We start from the raw sequence: 27117 nt of genomic DNA, 5'->3' as shown, positions 1-27117 counted from the left end.
GGACTTCATAAAAACCACTGAGGGACAGTAAACTTTACATGAGGAAAACACACTGTGAAGAAACTTGCTCAAGGATGGAAGAGCAAGTATTTGAAATACCCATCAGCAGCTCATGAAGAAAACTGGCTGCACATGGACTGAATAACAGAGATTCAGTTCAAAAGAAAAATCATTTAACATGTCTGACTTTATATAGCAATGTTTACCAGCACTGAGGAGACCTGGAAAACATTCAAAGATGAAATGCTGCAGAGTATACTTACTGCAAATAGTCCATTTGAAGGTATGCTTGTGCAGGGCATGAGGGCTGCAAGGCATTTAGGCATGGTGTTCACATCTTTGGGGAAAAGCTGAAGGGTTACCATGACCAATAAAATAAAGTAGAGTAAAGTAAGGTAGAGCAAATGGAGCTCCAGAGACAGCAAGACTGACTGATGTCATCATATTTATGCTTTTGAAAAATAATAGCTTCTTTTGGCCTTTACTTTTCCAAGAAATTTTGGTGATGTGCAGAGTATTTAAGAGTGATTACTGCACAGAGATTTGGGATATTGAAAAAATTCTGGAACTCAAGTAAATCACTGAGCTTCAGAAATGCCTCATCTTTTGTGTGACTTAGACCCATCAGCACATTAACATCTACAGTGTTCATCAGCTTTGTTTGCTTGAGCATCATTCTTCCCCTATAATTTATTTCATAATTTGCTATTAAAGTTTTTGAAATTCTCAGGTGCCTGTCACAACCCTTCAGTTGTGGATCCATATTTTATAATGGTGCAACCCATTGTCTTCACCTGGCATACTTTCAACTCAAATTTGCACCTACATGGTGTGTTCTCAGTACATTGACAGCAGAATTGATTACAATGTCCAGATTGAAAACAAGCAAAACAAAACCAACACAAAACCAAAGAGATTCAAAGAATAGCACTGTGTAGTTTTGGTTCCTGAGCTACTGATTCCTCAGCATAAACAGAACTGAAGGATGTAAGATTATAAGGGAGCTCAAGGGAAAATGTGGCTTAATGTAGGATGTTGATTTTTTTGAAATGAAATGGAAAAATGAGACTGTATCACTTCATTGAACTTTAACATTATTAAACTGTCTGAATTTACCCTTTTGTTCTCTTTCACATTATATTAGTCTTTTATTCTTCAAATCTAGGGAAATGAAGAGGTGATAGGTCACCCTGCACTAACTAAAATTTTATATAGATATCTAGCAGTGTGTTAACTCATGAAATTTATGTCTCCTTCAGTATTATAATGTCACTACTTTGCTTCCCTGCAACATGAATAGGTATCTCCCGTTCTTGCCTCCAGAAGTGCTAATTTGCACAGTAGGGGACTGATAAATTGTTGCAAAGTAAAAGGAGTTTCAAAGCTGGCTTTCAGAAAGCCCTTAAAAAAAAAAAAAAAGAAGAAGAAAAAAAAGGAAAAGTAAGAAAAGAAAAGAAGAAATTACTTTGCGAATAAGGAAAACATAAAGAGTAAAAATGTGAAAAGAGAAAATGAAGAGAGATATTAGAAATAATTTTTCTCCATTCTTTCTTAAAAAATATACAAATGCAATAATAATGAAACAGAGACAAATAGCACAGTTGGAAAGAAAAATGCAGAAGGTAAGCACCACTATTGACCATGGCACTGAAGTCTGTAAACCACAAAATTATACAGAATATGTCACACTAGATTGTATAAAAGTCTCAATTGGCTTTTAAACTGCAAAATTAATTTTTGTAATGAAGAAGTAATGGCAAAAAACTTAGGAGGGAACTTCAGCAAAACTAAAACAGGGTTGGAAAAAGAGAGAAGAGAGGGGGGAAAAAGAGAAAGTGGTATGTTATAAAATATAAGAACTTGCTAAAAACTCATAGTCAAATCTGAATGCTCTTTAGAACAGTGGTGGTTAAAAGCCTCAGAAAATTGAGAAACAAAGCCTGCAGAGGAGATCACCATAGAATAATCTGCTATAGGAAGGCTCTTCCAATCCCCAATCAAGCAGATTATTTTAATACAGTAAATATGAGGCATATATCCTTTTCAAAGCATTCTCATTCTTAAGGGTTAATGGTTTTCAGGCTTCTCATTTTCTTATCAGCTACCTAGATGTTTCAGATGATGAGTGAATCAAAGCCTACCTAACTTGAAAGTTCCTAAAGATGCCACTGCAAAACCAGTTTTCCCAGCTACTGATTTCCAGTTCTTGGGAGAGAACTACAGTTTCCCTCCAAAGCAGTGTCTCTAAAACAGAGTTTTGGAGAGATACTTGTTGCAATTATGGTATCATGTTCTGTGTATTGCTAAACAGTTTTAAATCTGAAAACACCTACATGTATACTTTATTTTTCTAGTTTTATATGGCATAGGAAAAGTAGAAAGAATTAACATTTTCTGTGAAATCATTTGTGCAAAATTTAAGAGTTGGGTACACATATGGAATTACTACGTGTATAAGCAGGAAGAGTATTTACAATTGCATTAACAGCAGCCCAGGCTCCTCATGAGCACCTTCTCTCTGAAGTGCCTCATTATGTCCAGGACATGAAGCTAAGGCACAGAGCAGCTGTGTGACTTTCCCGTGGAGAGACAGGAAGTCAACAGCCAGATCTAGGAGCAGAACTTGGTGTACACCAACCTCCACACAGGCAGGTTATTACAGGGGCAACGCAGGAGAGGCAAATGCGGTGCCACACGTCAGCAAGTAAGCTTTCAAGAAAAGTATGCCAACATATGCTGGGTTATGAGATAACTGAAATATGTTGCTATTTTGATCAGCTCATCACTGTTTCTTGCCCCTGAAATATGCCTTACATTCTACTGCAGCCACAGCCTCAGGAATCACCTCCAGGAGCGTTCACTGATGTCCATCAAGCCCAGGGCTCAGACTTCTTTTCTAAACCCTGAAGTTATGACCTTCATGTCTTCATCACTGAACAGATCTGGAACCTCTCCTGTGAAAAGACAAAGGGGGAGGTAGCACTTGACAAATAATCTTCTACATGGTATTTAGGCCAATGAGGTTTAAGCACATAACCAGAGCTACAGTATGATGCTACATATATCTAGTAACAAAACAGTCTCATCCTTCTCCCTGTGTCTTTTAGCTTAGAAGGATTATTCTTTTTTTCTTTTTTATTTTTTATGGGTAGGAAACAACTTTATTTTGAATTTTCCCTGATAGGATGTTCACTTCTAAATTATGTTCTCCTCAGAATGGTAGCTCTTTTTTTCACAGGCTGTTCAAACTTTTTACTAGTCTGGTTGCAAAAGTAAATATAACTTTACAAAAAATCATTCAAGATGTACTCCAACTGTCCAGAGGTGCATTTTTTTCTTCCATCTTATCCTCCTTCTTATCTTATCCACCCCCACATTCAGAGTTCAGATTTTCTAATCTTCAAAACATGGGTGAATCTTCATTGCTACATGCTACACTTGTGCAGTCATGGTGACATTGCTTGAAATTAGTGAAATCACACCAAAGCAAAAAGAACATTTATTCAGAGGGACATTCTTATTTCCCCCAAATCAATGCACTTTTGCATTATAAGCCTTAGCAATTTGTCTCCTAAACAGACCATGCTTTCTTAACCAAGTTTGACTCAATGCTCAGGTTGAATGGCTTGACACGGCCTCTCTAAAATCTCTTCCTACAAATACCCAAAAGAGAAATAATCACTTTAAAGTTCAATGAAAACACAGATCATTTGTCATTGGAAAAGATCTTTCAAGAAATTTGTTGGTTTAATCACCTGATGCCAACAAGTCATTAATCAGCACAAGAAAGCATTCATCTGGAACTTGGGCATCTGTCAGCAAAAACACCGTGGGCATGTTCTTGGCACCCGTCTTGATGTAGAAACTGGCAAGATCTACCTGTAAGGAAAGGAGGCAATCACTCATATTCTGTTAAAATGTTGATACAGAAAAAGTGTGGCAACACATTGCTGTTTTTGTGGTGGCAACACATTGCTGACTTCTCCGTACTTTTTTTCAGTTTATTTACATATCATTAATTTGCTGTATAACATCCAAAGTGAAATGCAGTTTGCCATTTTTTCCCTTCTATGAGACACTGAAGTTTTGACATCATCTAGTGGTAAAGATTGAAGAAATCTCCCCATGAATGTACTAAAAAGGGATATTGCAGCCATGAAAGCTCCCATCAAGAACAGCCATTGCCATACCAAAAAATGTGTGGGAAGAATCAGATTGAAGAATCAGATCCATTTTAAATTCTAGTTTTTTTGAAAGACCTTTTTTTTTTTTGCTAGTGAATTTATTTAGAAAAGCTTTCTTATCTGCAAAAAACCCCAACAAAAGTGAGGTGTGCAGTTTCCCTGAGGGAGACATTGTGTGGGACCATGTGGTATAAACATGGAATGTTTTTTGGCTTGGGTTTCCAGAAAGAAAGCAACTCACATCAGTTGCATTTGAGTGTGACTAAATTTGAAATACAGAATAAGGTCAATGCTGGCTGTTATGACCAAGCTGTCACAAAACCTAACAAAGCAAATCTTCAGGCTTGTTAACAGAGGCTTAGAAAATTTCCTGCTTGGAAAACAGCTGGGAGGAAATGACAACTTAAGTCCACATCTTACACTGCACCGCATTTGACCAGGGAAGGAGGGCACAAGAAGTTAGACACCATGAACACACTAAAGAGCACACTGCCATTTTCAAAGCAGAACAGCATCTACCTTCCCCTGAAAACCAGAGACTGAGAAAGTCTTGAGCTACACACGCCATGGTAGCTTGGCTCTGGACCAAGGTAACAGAAGGGCTTTTTGGGGACTGGCATCCACCAAATTTGGCCACAATCAGATCCTTATTCAGCCACATTTGAGATTCAGAAATATTGGTTGTCCACACAGAGTGAAACTGTAAATGTTCCCTCCTTTGCTGTTTACTCACACAGGGCTCAGTCTTGCAAGGTCTGTACACCTGAAAAGAGCATTTCACTCAATTACATTCCTAATCTTTGTATATGGACAGTTTAGGCGACTAAAGGACTCACATACAACAAGAACAAAATTTTTTCCAATGACACATGTCACACACGTTCAATGACACACAAAAATTTATACTAAATCACTAACTATAAGCACCAGAACTCCAACCACATCCCTGTAACATGTGAAACAGCTGCCTTGGAAAAAGTGGAGAAACGACTAAAATTCTGTGAAGTATATAAGGAGACAGACATTAAAATATATTTTTACCACCCAGTTTTAAAAAAATACAGAAAAGAGGTACAGCCAGAAACCACAGGAACCATAGGAGTTTTTAGTGTAAATTCCACTGTTTTGCCTGTGATTTTATCAAGCTTGTGCAACAACAAAACACATTCTTGAAGCTGTGAACTCAACAGACTAAAATAATATCTATTAGTTTACCCTGAGGCCCTGGTTTCTTCTGTGTAATTTGGAAAACCTCCAGGGAGCAGATGTATCCTGCCAGCCCAGACAAGCTCTTTACTACCTACTCCAATCAGAAGTTCATAACCCCTAGAAGCTTATAGGAAAGGACTGATTCAGCACCTGATGACAAAACATCAATAAAGTAACAGTAACGTAATTTCAACAACCTTCTCAGTGAAGTTCCTCAATTCCTTTTAATTGCACCAAACGTTCTACCCCTCCCCTCTTTTCTTTTTTCTTTTTTGTCTGTTTTTGAGATAATGTTCTCCTGACACCTAAAGGTACATTATCTTCACCTCAGCATTTGCTATTGCTTGCAATATTCCAGCAAGTGGAAAGAAACGTTCTTTTCCTTTATCAAATATTGAAGGTCTGCAAAAGTTGTCTGGTTACACATTCTTTACACTGAGTTGCTCCAAAGCATCTCACCAGGAATCTGATGGGCTCTGAGTGAACTCAGAACAGAGACCCAGTGAACTTGAAGGGAGGTTCACTGGGCCGTAGGAGCACATGAGAATTTCGTATCTGGCAGTTTGCATCAGAAAGGCCAAAGGACAATGAATCACTGAATGACAAATCTGCATAAAACTTTAACTAACTCTTGGAATATCTGTCCCAGACTAATTAAAGCATGCTGTTATTTGCTGATCATAGAGCACCATAGGAGGAATGAGGACAGATGAGGACTTGCCCCAAAATTAGATGACAGCTAATTGCTAAAATTTTGAAATGTGTGTATTGAGGTAATTCCTCCCACAGAAAACTATGTTTCAGCCATTGAAAGAAATCACTTGTAGTTTATATTCTAATAATTTATATAAGCATTTAAAATTATTTTCAAAATTTCATTTTTTTAAAATTAGATGCAGATTCTAAGGGCTGAAAGAACAGAGATTGGAGACAACAGGTTGGACCTTTTGCTTAATTTTTCCTACATGTATTAATGAGATGTCCCTTCATTCTCTTTATGTCTCATACCACTGAAAAAATTATTGAAAAGAGCCTTGAAAAAAAAATTATGAGAACCTTCTTAAATAAAGGTATAATGTGTCTAATCTGGCTGCATCTAATAAAGAGCTAAAAACCTGTACAACCAAAACATTACCGGAAGCTAATACTCTTTGACTTCACTGTAGAACTTTGTCAGCCTTATTCATGATTTCACAATGGATCCATAAAAAAAAAAAAAAAAAAACAACATAAGAGATGCAGAAAAAACTTACAGGATTTAATTTCACAACCACTTTTCCAGGACTGCCAAACTGTAAGCCTAAGACACCCTGCCACTTTGTTTGCCAAACTGAGATACCATTCAGTCACTAGACTTTGGAGAGAAAATAATAGCTTACCAACATTTTCAAGCAAAACTAGTGATACCTGAGAAGGCATCTGTCTGCAGGTCTGATGATTATCACATCAACCTTTAAATCAGCCTAAAAAAAGAAAAAAATCTATGGTCCCTATGAAAGGTGCCCATGATTATCTTTGAAATTTAAGCATATCTTTAATCCTCTTGGAGTGAAACTCCTACAATAGATTGCTTTGTCAAGGGTGCCTTCGCTTATATAGCACTTGTCTGATTATGGGCAAAGTGAAAACCATTGACACTGAAATCCTAGTAGAACTCGCTGAGAATAGAAGTTTGTGTGTTAAACCATTTGACACTGCAAATAATACAAACTGCTTCAACAAAGCTAATCTCTGCCAGCAGGGGCCTCTGTCTCTTTCTGGAAATCACTGATATTACACATGACCAGAGTGATGGCACCTGTTAAAGAAAGATTACAAATAATGACAAGGAACAACAATGAAGTCTGTGCCTCCCTTAGTCAGCAAAATCTTCATCTTCAAAAAACTGGCTGGTTTTCTTCTGGGCAGGAAAGAATAGCAAATGTAGTAAATCAGGTTTTAGAAACAGAAGCTGAGATTTGGAACCATGATTGCCTTACACAAAAAAAACAAATTACATTAAACTGAGGTAAGGTAAGCATACATATGAAAAAAAAAGGTATGGGTAAATAAAATAAATCTATGATGATGCTTAGAAGTGTTGGCTTGTTTAGATTTAAAATGTACAAGGCTGGGCAGCAAAGCAATTCTAGGTCTGCCCTGCAGTGACATTATTTACTGTATGCTTAAGGTATTGTCTTTGCTTCAAACTAAACTAATTTTAAAAGCACTTTCCTTTCTTGGGAATGAAAGACAAATATTGTTTTTCTTATAAAGGCCTGCTACATCATTAACTAATTAAAAGATAAGGCAAAATATCTACAGCATTATAGATTATCTCTCCAGCCTCAGAAAATAAGTGGTGTTAATTCCTGTGGAGTAGAAAAAAACCCTGGTGAATCTCTGTTCAAAGAAACAAAGTGGAGGTTACTTTTAACACTGAGCCACAATCTGCTCTTCCATAAGGGCACCAATGAAATCCATTTATCAGCTCTGGTGGTCCATGGTGCCCTGTATAAACCTTTCATTAAGAGTGTTACAAGTTTGCACTGCAACAAGCCCTGAACAGCAAAAAGCAATGACTTCATGCAAGAAAAGCATCATGATGGATTACGTGTTCCCTTCGGACATATTCCAGTTACACCCACTGCAAGGCACCCTCAGACAAGGCTGGGATCACAGAAGGCCTGCCATTGTAGCTCCCTAGAAACTCCTCAAGTAGCTCCCCACTGCTACATAAGAGTTCCAATAAATAAGACCTGTCACCACTCAGTTTTTAACTTGCTGGCACAAGGTAGAACACTTTCCAGCTACCAACATGCCTCAAAATACTTGTCTGTAGTGTCCATCATCATTTTATAACAGACATTAGAGTCTGCTTTCCACTAGTTTATCCCCGTAGGCATGTGCTGACTCAAGACCAAAGATAATAAATATAATTTGGTTGCTGTAAGCACTTGGGTGTAGCAAACAAAATGCCCTAAAGAAAAAAAAAATTGTAATGATGTCATCTGGCATCAAAATAGGATGTCTTAAGGAGGACTAACTGATATATTCTGCAAAGACATTAGTTATCCTTAGTAGATATCCAGCAGACATTGTGCTTGAATATATATATTCTTGAACATGAACCAGGATGTCTCTAGAATTAGCAAGTTCTCCAGCCAGTTGAATATGCAAAATATAGTTAAAACAAATGTCTGCTCTCCACTCACTGGCACATTTAGGTGGGCCATTATGGCTTGAGGCTCCAGGGCAGTACAGGACACACAGAAACATCAGCACTGCCAGGACCTTCTGTGGTCACTAGTCCTGTTTTCAATATTGCTCAAGAAAACAGGACAGAGGTCATCACGACAAAATTTCCTCAAACCTCCTTCTTTCACAACTTCCATGCCAGGAGAGATGCAAACATGCATGATGGGTCTGTACAATCCCACCAAAACAAGTTGTGTGGTGTACAAGAGGACCTGACAAGTCCTTGCCTCCTTCCCTTCACAGTGGTCTATGGGGTAAGCAGACAAAAAAATATTTTGTGAAAGAACAGATCTGCACTCTAAGGAACAGGAAAACAGATAAAAACAAACCAGGATCAGACTCACATGTTTTTACAAGTGAGGGAAGGATTTGCTGACCCTGTTAAATCCTTCCCTCTGTCTTGAATCTTGGCTCTGGTGTTCAGCTACCCTTTGAAAACTACTCCATGGAAAGGGTTGTCCAGCCCTGTAGCAGGATACCCAGGGATGTGGTTGAGTCAACATCCCTGGAGGTATTTAAAAGATGTGTGGACGTGGCACTTAATTACGTGGTTTAAGGGTGGACATGGCAGTGCTAGACTAATAGCTGGTGTCATTCATCTTAGAGGTCTTCTGCAACCTAAATGACTTTGTGATTTTATTATTATTGTTTCAGAGCTCCTTCAACCTCTGAAACCAACCAAAAAATTAAGCACAGCAAACTTTGCAAACCATTGCTCTATCTCCACTAAATATATTTTCTGTCTCAGGTTTCTACCCATCTGATCTACCTGACCATGGTCACTTTAGGGCAGGGACTATCTTCTACTTTGTACAAAAAACTCCTGTTCTGCACCACTCTACCATCCAATGTCCATCGTTAGATTGTAAAGATCAGCAATAACAGAGTGTTGTCAGGTATGTGCGCCCATGATACAGACCTGAAAGCCATTGGAGAGGTCTCTCATATTATGGATGCAGTGGAACCTCATATCAGTTGCTGCAAAGTTTTGAATCCTTGCCTGGTAAAGATATATTTCTGCTTGTACTATGGCTCAAATATTTTTGATTATTGGTGGAAAAAAAGCTTGTTGCTGGAACTGGAAACAAACTATCTTTCTGTAGATGGTAATCAGGGAATCTGAAGAAAGGAACTTGGAGGCAAATACTGCAGAATGTCCCTGAAAATAAGAAGGGAAAAGGAGATGAAGATTCTCTAGCATCAGACAGCAGATAAAAGTCAACCAAGTGTTAAATGACTAGACAGCCTGGTGACCATACAGCTACTTGTGTGTCACAGAAAATACTTCATTTCTAGCCTCATCCTTGATGCAGTTCCACAGCAGTTGCATGTCTGGTTATGAGCCCCAAGGGCACAGCTGACAGGTGGATGACCACATGAGTCTTCAATTCAGGGAATTCTCAATGTCATAATAAATTTAGTGTGTCGCTTCCCATTTAGCTATAAGAACAGCAAGATTTTCAACCTGTACTAAATATCAAACACTATATTTTCTCCTATTCCCTTTCATCTGCTAGCTATTGTAGTGGAAAGCTAAATAGTAATTATTTAATATATTAAATACAGGATCACTATAACAGGACACTTCAAACCCTAGCTGGAGCTTAGGTTTGATAATGAAGCTGCCAGCTTACTGCCAGCATAAAGGAAACATAGTGAAAATTATGAATTTCTTTAATAGTTAGCTTCTGCCTATTGTAACTGAGAAAGAAAATGTAACTTGATTAATATTAGTGACAAAACTGAAGCACTGTACATTTCTGAGGCTTAACCTCAGTTGAAGATTCAACAGTTCTGTTCTACAGGAAATCTGGAATACAAATATCCATGGAAGTATCGAATTGGGATTGACATTTTAAAATTAAGAATAATCACGCATTTTATAGCACATAATAATTTTGTTCAAAATTTCTGTTGCAATTAAGGTACCACATTTTTACAAAGCTTCTGATGATAAAGGGTTTCTTTGTAATAAAACTGGCTGCAAACACACTCGGAAAGTAAAGCATGGTCAAAAGAAGTACAAATCAGTTTCAGAATGCACACAATCATCATTCCTCACAGATTAGAGCAAAATTAGCTGATCTCAATAAGAAAAAACCAGCAAAGATCAACATGGAGTATGAGGGGGCATGCTCCTCTCTTTGCTGCATTATCCAACACTTGTTCTGGTTCTTCAGATGACATAGCTCCTGGTGAATTAAAAGGAGGCCACCTAAAAAGTGGATAGAGATTAAAATAAAATAAAATAAAATAAATTCTAACAGGGCTCTGAGTTGCTAAAAATTTGTATTCTTTTTGTCCAAATAGGAAGAAAATCTTATTTCTTTAGATGTTAGTGCACACATCCACTATGACAAGCAGGTCTTTAAAAGAAATTCTGAAGAAGGAAAATTCATGAATTATGTAGTTATTCCCTGCTCAATTCAACAAATCCTTCCTTCTCAGAACTTCATAAAATAATGCATTCTCTTTCTTTTTACGTGTTTGCAATGAGTTTTACTCCATTTTAGAATTCTTAAGTAGTTATATTAAATTCCTGAATTTCATGGTCAGCATTTTTCCTGATTTGAGCTGTTTTGTAGATCTCTTTTAAATATATTAAATTTTTTACTAGGTTTTGGTTTAAAAGAATTCAAAACCATTCAAAAGAAAGAAACCCTCTTAAGCGCTAGGGATTTTAAGATCCTAACTCTGAAATCTTTGTGAAAGAATAAAAGGTTACTTGTCTCAAAAAGAATATAGTTTTGGGAAGAAAACAGGAGAGTACTGTGATGTTATCTTTTCATGTCACCAAGTTAGAACTGACTGATTTCTCCAAGCCAGAGATATTTCAGGTTTGAGTATTCACTTCCTTTTTTTCCCTCTTTACATCTTGTTCCTTAACAAGATATTAAGCTGATACTTGGTGTCACTCCTTCATGGGATGAAGTATGACCAAGTGAAAAAATTTATACAATTCACCTGCATTAAAAGATGCAAGAACACTGCAGATCATTGAAAATGTTTTCTTTGTAAGTCATGTATTTTCTTCATGTTATATAAGATGACATGAAGACATGACATCTGAACAAGAATCTGATACGTATTTATGATAACAGTGAAGTATTTACACAAAATACTGGTCTTCCTGTAACAAAATGAACTAAAACACTAATCAGTTGATTTTGGACTGGAAACTTTATATTTACACGGGTTCTGGTGAAGGAATACAATATATTTTAATTGCCAAAAAAATTAAATTATCATTTGGAAAGTAAGAAGGTTGTCACCTACTCTAGGTGGCACTGCCTTGATGTCTTGGACTAGATGATCTCCAGAGGTTCCTTCTAGACCCAACAGTTCTGAGATTCTCTGATTCAGATGAATTTCCCAAAGCAACTGAATTACTTTCAGTATTCATCTTCTATGCTTTTATTCTCATGGCAGAAAAAGACTGTTCACCTGTCTTTACAAGTGAAGAAATTGTTGTCCTTACAGGTGAAGAAAACATAGAGGGCTAGAGGTTAAACACCTGCTATTTAGGGAATCAGTTTCCGTATCTCAGCCATCCCTGCTCTCTGTAGTCAATCAGTGGGGCCAATATCCAGCAACTCCATCAAAAGCAGCTGAAGGACACTTTCCTTCCAAGACTCCAAAGCCCCTTCACTTTCTGCTTTTCTTTTCTAAAACAGTTTATAACCTCTCAGAAACATATGCTTTTCTCTTTAATCAACTAATTTTGAAGCTTTCTGTTTTCTCTGTGGTTTATGGTTGCCATCATGGACCACAGCACAAAAGTTATACCATAACATTAAGAAGCAAATGCTCACCAGTGTCCATAATCAATATGCTGTCAAATCATGAGACTTAACAATTTCATATCTATCCACTTCAGGCATATTCAAATCACTAATAAAATAGAAAAGTTTATCATTCTTTTACTAGAACATATATATGACCATGTTCTTCAGTTTTTTTCCAAACATCCCTGAAATATAAACAAAGGCATAAAAATTATTACCATATGAAACAAAACTGAAATTAAACAAAATCAAGAATTCAAAATCATGCTGGCTGAAATTTATGGAACATTTCACCATGTACAAGATTGTTTTTTTTTTTAAGTATTGAAGTCCGTAGCAATCATTGAAACTCACAGATAATCTTTGAGAACATATCACCCTGTGATTCTGAATTCCAGAAAAGTCTTGCTGATTTAGTTGATTGACTACTTCACAGCTTTTGAAAGTTTCACAGCATATCCATCTACATCCTTTGAAACTGAAATGCTTTGAATGTGAAATCCCCATGTATCCTGACACTCACAAAATTAATCAGTGAGTTGATTATTTTCTCCTTCTCCTGGGAAGGACTAAATAAGGTCTTTACCAAAATACGTAAAGTGTAAAAATATGAAGGATAGATATCATTTAATCAGGACATTATTCAGGAATTGAATGCAATAACATCTCCCAGACAAAGGAATTTCAGCTTATTCCCGAAAATGAGGTGCTTACACGATGGTCAATGCAGACCATCAGGTTACAAATTTACTACAGCTGTGAAAAAACTAACTCAAAGACCCTTGTGTATTCATCAAAACTGCAAAATATTGAGACATAAAATTTGAGTTTATACAATTTTTAGCCAACTGCACTGCTTCCCTTAGATGTGTAAGAGGAAAAAATAGCTACAGAAAATTGCTAAGCCTGTTGAAAGCATATAAAATAAAAACAACTTTTATTAAGCATTATTAGAATGCAGAACTCTGGAATGATGTGATCCCCAATTTTGCCACTTTGTGAAGTATTCCACAGATACATATGACAGGATTCATCATCCACATTAGTTTGATTTCTAATTGCACTCCTTTAATTTTGTGCATGGAAAAAAAACCCTGCAGAAATCACCAGGAATTTATCAAAGCAGGACTGGAAAACTAACAATATTCCTTCCCAGGTCACATATTTTTGTTGTTCAAATCATCACAGAAAGTATTCTGCAAAAAATAAACCACAGTAATAGGTGGACTTCAAGGAAGACTTCAGTATTGTCACAGTGACTGAGGCTCTGATCTTCAACAAGCAGCCTAAATTCTCTGTCTCAGAGCTGGGATTTGAACCAAAGAGGGTTATGGAACATTTAGGAAATACAGTGGTTAAAATCCTTACAGCACAGCAGAGCATTAAATGAGAACTCAATACTGTTTGGCAAGAGGAAAAAGATTTCTCAAAAGTTTTGTACATCTAACCCAGATTTTTTTTGTCCAGTCAATAATGTAATGAATTTGGGATACAACTGATATTGGTTTTGAGATGACGAAAGCCAGAATTTAATAATACTTTAATATTTGTCAATAAGAAATGCCTATATGTATTAAAAAACGAAAAAAAAATAATTATCAGTTCCATGTATAATAAGCAGAAGAGAAAAAAGTGTCGACTACAGATTTAAATTTTTTTCTATTGCACAGTGTGTTCAAATACTTTGGGTTGGGCAAAATAAGAGTGAAACGTTAAGTATAAGGTTTTGAACTTGTCTTGCTTATTTAAAAAAGGAAACATGTTCATGAGAGGTTGTAGGAAATGGAAACTGGACTTGTACAGGGACAACTGAAGGCTGGACATCCCAGCACTGCCACTCTCCTGACTGGCAGCAGACAACTTAGTGCCTTGGGCAAAGCAGAATAAGCAAATACATCACTGTAAGCAGTTTCCAGTAGGACTATGGCAGTATTGTCACAGATTTTTCAGTGAAATGAACCATCTGCAAACCTCAACAATTTTTTTGATTGGTGAACTCAATGAAGGTAATAAAAGCATCCAAGGCCATTTCTGTCTAGTCACAGTCAGCTAAAAGTATGGTTATTGACTGGAGAAGTAAAACAAAAAGTTAAAGAGTGAAGGTGTGCTGGAAGACAGGACAGAAATGGAGAACCTCAACATATTTGCAATTGGATGATCATAAATTCTGAGAGCAAAAGCTGTGGCTGCACTTATCCTACTTTCCTACCCTAGAAGGGAAAAAACTTCTTGCAGAAATGATGTGCATATAAAAGGCTTTACGTATCTTAAATATATAAAAGACAATTTTGTTCTTTTAGCTCAATGTGTATGCATAATTTTAAACCTCAAACTAGGAATCATCTCTCTTGATCTAAATTTTAAATAATGTCCACATTTATAAACACTTGCACATTTTTGTTCTCTGTGGCAGTGTTTCAGACTTGAGTATTATTGAGGACCCCAGAATTAATGTACCAATGTTAGTTTGCATCAGAACATGCCTCCATCAAGCAACATTTTCAAATTTGCTGCTGTTCTAGAGGCAGAGCGGGTGAGTCATATGCCTTGGGGAATGCTAAATAAAACCCTACACTACATGCTAATCTCACCCACTCTAGCAGATACCTCAAAAAATGTTATGTGGCTACAGATAAGATGAGAACTGACAGAAAATGCTGCAGATTAAAAGTGATATGATCTGTAAGAAAAATCTTTTAACCTCTGAACTATGGAAAGAACATAGGAATGAACAGTAGTGAATCACTGTACTTCAACATGTTCATCTCTTAAGCTCCTTTTTATGAACTAACACTTAATTTATAGTGCTCATTTGTACAATTTGCTTTCCATTATGGAAACCATCCACAATTTGACTGTTCCAAATAATTGCTTGGAGTGATGGCTTAAGACACATGAAGGCACTTCAGTGTATCACTTGAATGCATTTACCAGGAAGAAATATTGGTACACACAAACAAAAAAATAATGTAAGAGGCCGTCATTTTGATCTACACGTGACAGTACAAAATCATTCCATCAGAGCTCACTGAGACAATGCTGTAAATGCAATGGAAAGGGAACACAATTTACTTGTTTCTGGATTGTCGTGCAGTTCACCTGCTGTGCTTAGTCAAGGGACTTGGTAGAAGAGCATTTAACAAGAGGAACTTGGCTCAAGAGCAGTGGACAGAAGGAAGAGCTGCAGACAATGAGATGAGTTCACCACCTTGAACACGGCTTAATTTTTCTTAGAAGAAGCAGTGGATGATTTAGAACACGGACTTAAAATATGAAGGAATACTCTAAAATTTCACAGCAAACCCTTCATAAATCTCAAATTTTATGCCACGAGACTGTTGGTGGGCGTAACACACTTGGAGAACAAGCCCCTGTGATGCTGACTTCACATCTTTGGTTTATTTAAGAAGTTTCCTGCAAGAAGAATACTCAGCCTTTGATGCCCAGGAGTTCCTTTTGTCAACTCCTCTTTGGAATGGAAAGTGTTATGCTTTTGCACTCTAGAGCCATGGCCATGGTTGCTGCTGGAATGGCAGTCATTAGCTGAAAAATCCCTCCCTGATCAGAGCAATTTCTGAAAGCCTTTTAAGGCTGATTCCCCATTAAAGGAACTATGACAGTTTACAACAACTCATGATCTCACTCTGACGCACAGCAAATTTCTTTTCTCCTAATCTTTCCATTCATTTTGATGGGCAAAAAGGTGTTTAAGTTCTGTTAATGCAGGATTCTATGTTAACATGAATTTGGAAACACTTCAAAGAATGAACTAATGTGTAAAGAAGACAAAATGGTCTTTGCTTATCTGAAGTGAATACAGAAGAAACTAACACAAGACATGAAAGAGAAAACAGGGTAAAAGCTTATTCAATTAAGATTTGTGGATTTATACACACTTTTTTTAAACCTGGTGAAAATGTAATCCATTAGCAGCAATGCAGATTGGCTGGAAAATTATGCAACTGATTGCAAAAGCAGTTAAATTACACACCAAACACATTTAAATGCTTCTAAAGATTTTATCTGAACCCTTCTAAAATCATAGAAGGGTTTTAAAACTGAAAAATCTTTTTTCGTATCTTCTCCCAGACATTTAAAAGGACAAGCCAGTTTATTAACTTACTTCACTAGTGCTTTTCATGGCATAAAAAGTTGTACAGCAAAGAGGGCACATAGTTTTTTCTGTATAGTTTTTTCCTGTTCAAGTTACAGGAAGGATAAAAAAAAAAGGGATGGCAAAGAGGGCATATCCACTAACAGCTGGGCTCTCCCTTGATCATGCTCTTCACAAAGACCAAAACAGACAGCTTTTATGAGCCTATTTTGCTTTGACTGTCAGACTCCTCTTGTTCCAAAATCTACCACCAGTAGAACAGTTTTGGCCAACATACAGCCCTCTCATTTGTGTGTTATATTAACATTTCATTTGATCTGCATCCATCTCATCTACAGATTCTGAACTCCACCAGACAGGGATTGACCCTCCTTGGATGTTTTATAGTACCTGGCAAAGTACACTCAACTTTTGATTGTCCATTTTGGTACACCTACAGGCACTGTGCTGAGACACCCAGGCTAGGCCAAAGCTGGCTAAAGGCTTCTTGTGAACTGAGGTAAAGCCAAATTTCTCATCTGCAATCAGACAGCAACTTGTGGGAGCACAGTGTCAGTTCCAGTTTGCACCAAGCAGTTTCATCCTTCTCCTTTCCCCTTGCCTGCCACAACTTTTAAAGTTTTCCAGTTTGCAAAGCAATGAACTTTGCCAAGGCCCTGACAAGAGCAGTAGCCAATAGTTGTGATAACACTGTAATAACTGAAATATATTTTACCACTGCTGTTGAGGGAAGATAAGTTTCTCACATCTGTATGGAATGTACTCTGGAGCACGGCTGATGTTGCATGGTATTTCAATGAATTGTTGGTCTGGAGTTGTCTTCAGTGACAGTGCCAAACCCATTACCGATAAACACTGCTTTTCCTACTCCAGCACTTCCAACAAGTAAGAATGCTTTGCCTTTTATTACAAGTAAATCAATGAAGTACTAGAGATGTACAGTGTAAAATGTGTACAACAAAGATTGACTAAAATTGAAAAGGAAAAAAAAGCTCATCAAACACTTGCACATCACTGTTTACTTTTAAAAGCAAACTGTAATTTCTGTCTCTCTCTCTAGGCTAGGACTAAATTCTAAAAAGTGATGAAGTAGGATACATCATTCTTTTATTCTCAAAGAATTGATAAAATAAATTGCTTTACCTTTTACACAGCATTTCTACTTGAAAATTTTTATTAACTTCTTCTAATAGGAAGCTTTTGAAATCTTGTTGTAGCTGAAGTGCATTTGCTCCACCTCAGGTTTTACAGAACACCAGACTCCCTATAATCATTAGAGAAGCAAAGACTGGTGAAAGATGTAGGTGTACATCTTTCTGGTGAAAGATGGAGGATTAATTTCTCAATTATTTCAATTTAATTTTTGGCCTGGCTTTCAACTTACCTAAAACCATTTGGACAAAGAGTTGGCAATAAACAGCTTTACTTACTGTGAGCACCTAAAACTTGCTTGTCTGATAAATCTTTTTCAAGCTCTTCAATTGCCTGATAAATATTTCTTTTCCAAGCTCTGTATTTTCCTATCAAATATTAACCCTCAAAGACAACAGCAGAGTTGATAATGGACTAGAACATCAGATCCATGTTTCTACATCCATAGACTTCTAATCTCCCCAGGAAAATTCCTACTCACCTAAGCATTAAAAAGTTGTACAATACAAGTTAATGCAATCAAAACACCATTAATCACTTGAGAATATCCTATGCAGAATATACTGAAAAAAAGTGCAAAAATAACCATACCTTCTAACTGAGGTCATTACAATTAACAGCTCAAGCTTTCTATCCTCCACTGACAAGTATATATCATACTATCACACCTTCTACAATTTGTCTTCCACAAATGCAACTCTAACTTTATAAATTGTTCAATAGCCTCGTAGAAGGGTGATGAAGTGGTTTGCTTCCTCTAGATCTCATTTCACACATTGTGTGAAACTAATTTAGCTGGCAAAAAAATTATCTGTGCATAAGTGTGGCCATAGGAAAATATTAAGTCTTCAATTTATGGTGCATAGCTGCTGTGAGCATTATTTTCAATGATTTAAATTAACTTGGAGCCTGAATTTCTCTTACTATGGATAAAAGGCACCCCACACAGAAGTTAGTAGATGCTCCAGAAAGGTTAGATTCCTATGCTGGAAGCCTGTGCTAGGGCAGGTTTCTGGGAGGGCCTGTGAACCTGAATAGAGAGGAGCCCATGCTGGAGCAGTTTATGAAGAACTACAGCCCGAGGGAAGGACTCAGGCTGGAGAAGTTCATAGAGGCCTGTCTGCCATGGGAGGGACCCTGTGATGGAGCAGGGGAAGAGTGTGAGGAGTACTTCCCCTGAGAGGGAAGGAGGAGCAGAGAAAGCATGAGCTGACTGCAGCCCCATTTCCCATCCCTCTGTGCTAAAGGGGTGAAGAGGGAGAGAAAATTGTGAGTGAAGTTGAATTGGGAAGGAGGGAGGAGTAGAAGGAAGGTATTTTTAAGATTTTTGGGGTTTTTTACACTACCCTAATCTGATTTGATTGGCAATAAATAAAACTAATTTCCCCAAGTTGAGTCTGTTATGCCTATGACAGTGTGCTGAGTATTTGATTCCCCTGTCTTTATCTTGACCCAAGAGTCTTTTCATCATATTTTTCTCTCCACTGTCCAGCTGATGAGGGGGAGTAGCAGTGGCTTGGTGGGCACCTGACATTCAACCAGGGTCAGCCCTCCACACTACTGCTCTGATTAAGCAATACACATAAGAGAAGAAAAACTCAACTCATGACAAAATTCTCTGAAATTCTATTTGAGGATATATGTGGCCACTAAATAAATAATAAATTAACAGAATAAAAATTAAAAGGAAGACTTAGTATAAATAATGAAGTTTGTTCCAATTAATTTTCAAACTGGATGTTAAAAATGCCAACTAATATCATCAGATACTTACAGGTTCTACTCCAGGTCCTGGGGTTTTGGGTGATGAATACTACCTCTGGATATTGTAGCTGGGGCAGCAGCTCTTAAAGGTGTACCTCAAATAGCAGCCACATTTACAAGCAAAGAATATGTGCCTAAGACTCTGTCAGGGTCACAACCTAGGAATCATCAGTAAACTTCTCAGCAAAAGAAAGTCAAGATATGCTGTTTAACAGGAACGTGATCAAGGCAATCTTGTTTATTACAGCCCTACAGAGGATTATCTGCAACACAATGCATACACTATTCCTTAAACAAAATAAACAAACTCTGTTTGAACATGCTTTAGAGATTTTTTACCAGAATCACAGAGGGAGACAAATTCAAAAGGTTTTACTCGATCTAGTATGAATTTGTTAGAGTTTAACTAATGTAAAAGATAGCTAGCGTGCTTTGCTGATGTGAGTTCTCCTGAAAGCAGACAAAAGCAGAGGAGGGGAAAATCTCTCTCAAGGTCAATGGAAATAATCAGAAGATGATTCAGAGCAGGAGTCTAAATTTAGGTGCTCCAAAATGTTTCTTGAAAAAGCCACTTCCTGTTTCTCAGATAAAGTTAGATTATATGGCTCACCCCACCAGGCACCTTGCTGAGTAACCAGAGGATTACTACGGTTGAAGTTTCTAAGACAGGAAAGCATAAAACTCCAATCACTTTCTAATGATTACATTCAGATCTTAGATTTGGATTACATTACATTACAGTATTTCAGAGAGCCACAAAATTTGCTTAGCTGTATAATTAATAAGAAGGAAAGAAGTCCTACTCTGCTTAGACTGACTGATTTAGATTTCATACACTAACCTTCCATCAATGCCTTGTGAAGGCTGACCTAGAACAGAGGCTAGACAGAGTCAAAGAATAAAGTAGGTATTTATTAAAAGGCCTCAATGGACACACCTTGGGCAGTTCAAGAGCCCAGACAGGGCTACACCCAAGATGGACCCAAAATGGTCACAAAATGGTGACTAGTCACAAAGTGTCACGCTTCTATAAGTTCTGGTCCATTAGCATATTGGAATTCACTGTCCAGTTATAACTTTAGGTTATGAAGTCCCATCCTTCTTGCTTTTATCTCTTCATTCCACTGTTGTTTATGCTCTTGGGCCCAAAATTGATTGTCCTTGGTCCCAAGCTAGGAATTGAATTATTTTGTCTAGCTACTCTATGAAGAGAGCTTACCATCCCTTAATGTGAAACTCAGAACCACAGACAAAAGCATAGCAGAATCTGAAAAATATAACTAAATATAACTAACTTATAGCTAAAACTTAAGGCATCACTAAAGTACAGTGATGCAAGGACTTCAATAATGGAATTTTAAGTCTATTTTACTGAGAGACTTTCCAAATACCAGTTCCAATAATCTCATCATTGATACCTCAAGTTACATCAGCTCACATCTAGGAGGCACAATCAGCATTCCAGTATTCATAGGCTAATTTAAGGCTCTTTTCTGTGCCAAATAGGCAAGACAAAGTGTTAATTAGGTTTTAAATATTACTTAGCAATAGTGAAAACCAAAGAAATTATAAGAATAAAAGAAAAAGGAATGCAACTCTGCAAAGCTGTCTCCAGAAAAATAGAGGAAGAAGAAAATGGGAGAACAGCTAAAGGGAAAGCCATTGTAACCGTGTCTCAATGGCTCACCTTGTTAGCATCCATAACAGTGTTAGGGACTCAGTCTACATAGGATCTATATCCCTATTTAAAACAAACCTTTTTGGCCCCTCATGAGTAACATTGGCTTGTCTTCTTAGAGGAGACAACGGGAGATCTGCAAATCATATTTCAATATAATCTTATCACTTAAATGCTTAAACAACAACATTGTACTGCAATTAAAACTTCAGAAGATGACACATCACTGAAACAAGAAGCTTTTGTAACATCAAACCCATGTTTTCCTCCTTTGCATGTTTATTAGGTGGTTATTTAAATAACAAAAAATTCAGTGAACATTCAATACAGCAAAATGACTGCATTTTATGCAACAATGACTTATTTCTGTTTTGATTACAGGAGAGTTGGCCATTAGTCTGCATGATATAGGAGATATAAGGGAGGTACTGTGGGTCTGGGAAGAAAATAACAGGCTCTTCAAGACAACAGGATCAGAATTGTGCAGGCTAATACTTTCTGTCTACCAGCATCCTGCCCTGCCCTCCAGCCTTTCCAGAACCTCCAGTGCTGTGCACCCATGTCTCATTGCATCAAAACCTCAGAAAAAATGGAATAATTCTATCTCATACATCTTCTCTGAATTCTGGTATAGTCTATTTTGGATGGAGAATGACATCCTAGCAAAAACACGTGTTTCTTGCCATCTTTCCGCTCTCAGATTTCTGGTGTATAAAACCACACAGTTCATCACCTGTCAGAACTTCTGCATTAAGTTAATTAATGGGCATTTCTTTTGTGTTCACATACATGTGATGGAGAACTTTCAGAACCTGAAGGGAAGGAGTAGGGTGAATGTTAGTGACACCATTTTCATATAGTAGGAATTTTTGACTTCTTTCTGAACTGGATCTTTGACCGAATCCCTGCACTCAGCCAAGAGTTTACATTAATTTACTCTTCTCTCTGTGCTAGTTTAGTCCCAAATTTTAATTAAGCCTAAGGATAGGAAAGGAGATTCCCAGTCTGAAATAGCCATATTCTGCACTCAGTTCTAATAGAAAGTGTTAAATGGAGAAGAAAATCTATGTGGCTGCCAACATTTAGTAGCATAAATAGGCAAGCATTATGTATCAGAATTATTTGTCTAGTGTGTTGTCAGGAAATTTCATTATGTCTGTCTAGAAGTCTAATTAAAACATCCTGCTTCTCCTTCCAGAACAAAGTTTTACTTAGTCTATCTGTCAAATTGAATGTTCATTACTCCATGTCATGATTAACTGTCCTTTGGGACATGGAAAAAACACATAAAATGTAGAATTTGCTTGCAACATTTGAGCTTTATATTGCTCATCATGTGGCTGACCGAGTGGCCTCAGCAGTGTGTTATTACCCTGCAGCCTCAGGCAAAGGCAGCATGAAGAACTTTTTATGCAAGAGCTGTGGCAGTTTCTTTACAAGGTGAGATGGAAAACATGCTGCATTGCAAGGAAGATACCTTACCCTCTCCATTCCCTGCAATTCCACCAACAAACACAGAGTGACACACTGCTGGCTGGTCCTCCAGCTGAGCATCCTACCACACAGACATGACACACAGTGAGCACCTCTCCTCTCCTGTTGTAGTTCTTATCACAGAGACACAATTATTTACAAGATTTTTTCTCCCTCCTCATTTTTATTCCTTTTAATAAGAAAAAATAAGCTTGGAATTTCTTGGCAGATTTGCCTCAGCAAAGCTAATGTTGCATCAAACAGCACGGTCTCTCAGAAAATGTTAAGAGAGTTAGTGCAAAGGAATTAAAGCAGTTACCTCAGCAAGTGAGAACAAATCCTGCTCTGCCAGACGACCACACAGTCCAGCAGGATTGTGAAAATCCAAGGATACAGAACAGTTATCACAATTTTGCCACTGCATTAGTAGAGTGGATTCTACAATCAGTTGTACAGTTGTAATTCAGAAAAATACAGTCAGTCTCCTAAAGTAATACATTTCTTCCAAAGAAATAGTTGTATGAGTCAGAGAATAGAAATAGCTTGGCTGCTTGTAGATTTCTGTGTTAGTGAAGAGTATTCACTTTGATTATCTTAAGCCTAACAGGAAAAAGTTAATGATCCTCAGTGCTTGTCTTCTGATTTACCCAGTTAGCAGGAAAAAAAATACTCTGTAGAAGGCTGATTGTAAAGTTCATAATACCCTGAGACATACCTTAATTTTTGTCACCCTTCTGTCAGAATAATGGAACAAGAGAGAAGAGCACAAAATTCTTTATAAATCTTCTGGTCAGTCACATTCAACCAACTTGGTTATTTCCAATATATCCCAATAAGGATGTGCTGCCACATATAGCAGATGTGTATGTTCCTTGAAGAAAGGTGGGAATAAATGCACTTTTTATTTGGTCTGTATACTAACCAGTTTCTCTATATTTTACATTTTCACCCTGTCTGTAATTAAAATAAATTAGTGTTTAAATTTAGCTTATGGGCAACTAATTCTTGTGAATATACATGCATGCATACATGAACCTGCATGCATTTAATGTGTATAGCACAATGTGCACTATACCACACACAAAAGCCAGAGCACACAAAAGTCACACGTAGCTATACACATTCCAAATCCACACCTTATTATTATTATCTTCTTATTTATTATTTTTGTTACCTTATTCTTCTTACCTCACTATAAATATCTGACCAACAATGAATTTGCTACCAAATACAAATTCTTCTTACTGTGCACAAACAAACATTTTTGTCACTCTAGATTGTTACTGTACACAGCTTTTCCAAACAGGACACACATTTCTCTATGAACATATTTATCATACTGAAGAACATTACTGCTGAGATGAAATGCCTTTGAAATACTGAGTCATTGAGAGACACTTTATCAATGCTTTAACATACTCAAAAATAATCTTTGTGTCTAATACAACCAACCCATTGATCAAAATACATACACTGATCAAAATAAATACCTTGATCAAAAATCTTAAGTAATTAAAGACAATGAATTCATTTACTTTGAGAATAAAGTTCTCTTCTGGCTGCAAGTACAGCTCCAGGGTAGATTGTTTAACCATCTGCTCAAAGTGTAGGTTCCTCATCCTCAGAACATCCAGAGATGGAAACAGGTCACTGATCACGCCTGTGAAAATTGGGATATCATCTGTCACTATTTTATGCAAATTGAAGTCTCTTAAGACTCAAAAAAACACATGGAAAAGGAGGGTAAACAATGTATCACAAGAACATTAAATAATTTTTTTTAGGAGTCTGTTTTTATTCAAAGGCAAAACACCAGAAATATATTTTACCCAATCCTCAGGTCTGTTCTTGTCTCCTTGTTTCAGGGACACAGCAATTACTAAAACTGACTTCAGTTCCCTGTCATAACAGCCCTACAAAAACAGTTTTACTAGTCATGCTAGCACATGAAATAAAACTAAGAGGCAATGTTTATGAAGAAAATAATAATTTTACACACAGAGTAAAACAAGACATTTTTATTCACTTGTAGACTTTCAGTGGCTTTTGGTCAGTATTAAAGGTTGACTAAAATAAATAAAAGGCTAAATTAGATATCTGTATATCTAATTATTTTTCAGTATTCCAGCATTTAGTTCCCTATTCTTAACTGCCTATCAGCTGGGCAAAGTTTGAAAATATATTCTGCAGCCACACCTAGGAATCCAATATAAATAAAGCCTATTAGTATTATCAATTCCCCCAACACAAAAAAAGGGAAAAAATAAACAACCCTTCCCCCCTACACAACTTAAAAATATACCAGTTTAAGTTGACAGATGCCATGCCTCTCTCCTCTTCCATGACAGTGGTAACTCTGTAAGTGTGAATTAAATGCACTAAATACAGCACAAGGAATAATTAAAAAAAAAAAAGTAATTTCCAAATTCAGGACAGTTCATGATCAGTAAGAAAAAAAATTATGAGGTAATAAAGATTCTTAATATCTATACTGCACTGAAAAGGAGTTTGCACATTTTAGAAATGGTACATCTGGGCAAAGAAGTTAAACAGAGTTGATAATGAAACCAGGGAATTTAGGAATATACTGAGCTTAATAAGATTTTGGTTAGATTTAGGCAAGTTTTTTTGTGTGTGTGTGTTTTGTTTTCTGGGTTTTTTTTCTTTCTTGTGTTTGGTTTTTTTTTTTCCTTTTTTTTTTTTTTTTTTTTTTTGTTGTTGTTGTTGTTAGCTGTCTGAAAGTGTGTGAAAGAGTGAAAGCTGTTGAAAGGGTGTTAAGATATGCATCTTAAAAGCAGCCTGGTGTGTGGCTAGTCCAGTGTACAAGGACTTCCTTTGCCATGGTATGACACATCCAGAAGTCCCTTCATAACATCTGCCCTGACTGATAACCCTGCTCTGCAGCAGGCTGAGGATCCTTTCCATAGGCTAGGATCCTAGTGCCCCAAAGGTACATTTAAAGTTATAAAATTCCCAACACTGGAGCAACACTCTCAGAACTCTTTGAACAGCTATATATTTTATGCAGAAGCCCAAAATTTTTTCTCAGAGGTATTTGATTTATCCCATTTCCATTAAAAGTAAACCAAATGAGAGTTAAGAAGTAAACAAAGAAGAACATTCTAGATTTTGCTTCAAACAGTAATGTTAATACTATTATTGCAACTATGATTAATACTGAAGTCGCAAACAATGGCATAAATAACTTCTTTCAATTCAGAACATGCCTCCAGGACAAAGTAATCATTAGACTCAAGGATTCCTAGTTCTAGTGAAGCAAACAATATTAATTATCTTTAGATATGCACACTTTAATTTCATTATCTCTAGAAAACTGCAAGAATGTGTCAGGAAAACTTCAGGATATTTAGACATAATTTCAAAATTATGCAGGCATGGAAATAAAAGTTTTTTATTTCATAAAGGCCCTGCCTGCTATGCGAGTTTATGGCTTAAAACTGAAGGGTTCTTTGAGTTCTAATTCCATTGATAAAAATTAATATTAGGAACATCTTACAAAAATTATACAGATGGAGATTATTAAAACAGGATACATACAGGGAAGAGATCATACAGTTCCTAGGGTTTGCATTTTTAAGATAATATTTCTGAATATGGGTTCTTTCTAGTATAATAATTAAATTATTTAGAAATGCTTTTTCTCCCTGTTTTTTTCAAAAGTTGTTGCTGCTTTTACTGTGGAAAGTTTAAAGACATGTTCATTCAATTACAATATGCTATGTATTTTTCAAAATAATTTATACTTTGTTATTATTTTCTCCAAAAGATAGTTATTTACATGGGTGCCACACAATAGCACAATGTAACCAGTCATCCCTGGTATGAAGTGGTGATACACAATTATTTAATGCAAATATAACATGTTACAAACATCCAAAGGTAAGAAGAAAAGATACTTTTTTCCAAATTCATGTCTGACAATTTATTGAGGATGGACATGTGATTTAGAGTGTCTTTAAAATACAAGATAAGACAATATGCATAAATCCCTCCTATTATGCAATATTCAGCTGTACTGGTATGGAATGCTAATGGATATGTATTAAATCCAGAAACTCAAAGACCCCTTGGCTGCTCAGGGAGCAGCTCCCTGCAGAGAGGCTGGAAGATTATGAACTTCCTGGCGAACAGAGAGGCATCAATAAACCCTTCAGCAGCCAACATTATTACAGAGACCAGTTCAATGTCAGGGACAGCCATGGCACAGGTTCTAGGGAAGGAAAAAACCCCATAATCCAAATGCACAGATTAGTATCTAAACATGGTAAGAATAAGTCAGCTAAATCAAATGTCTGATGTGTGCAAACATTTTTAAAAACAGACCTCAAGAGAGTCACAATTAAGAGTGTCAATCAAAGCTGACAAGGACTCTAGCTCAAAGCAAAATGAGCTAATTAGGCACTGGTGATTGTTAATATTCCATAACACTGCTGCACAAAAGAGGCATCTGAGAAACACAGACAGGTACTGCCCAAACTCAGAGCAGGCACAGGCTGCAGC

At 36.8% G+C, this 27117-nt stretch overlaps 1 protein-coding gene across 5 annotated transcripts in view; it reads right to left on the bottom strand.

Annotated features, from left to right (window-relative positions):
- The window catches only part of DNAH11 (dynein axonemal heavy chain 11), a 137302-nt gene that overhangs the window by 75414 nt on the left and 34771 nt on the right, over window positions 1-27117 (bottom strand). For all 5 annotated transcript variants that reach the window (XM_085567868.1, XM_085567897.1, XM_085567887.1 and 2 more), the window contains 4 exons: window positions 23312-24256; window positions 9550-12600; window positions 3756-3879; window positions 2815-2954 (listed from right to left, as the gene is read on the bottom strand). The gene's annotated coding sequence lies outside the window, so the exon portion shown is untranslated. The remainder of the gene's footprint in view (window positions 1-2814; window positions 2955-3755; window positions 3880-9549; window positions 12601-23311; window positions 24257-27117) is intronic.

The sequence above is a fragment of the Lonchura striata genome, chromosome 2, assembly GCF_050655825.1.
Source record: "Lonchura striata isolate lonStrDom1 chromosome 2, ASM5065582v1, whole genome shotgun sequence".
In the NCBI taxonomy this organism is placed as follows: domain Eukaryota; kingdom Metazoa; phylum Chordata; class Aves; order Passeriformes; family Estrildidae; genus Lonchura; species Lonchura striata.
Note: the sequence above shows the minus strand (reverse complement) of the source record. Positions and strands in the feature narration are given on the sequence as shown.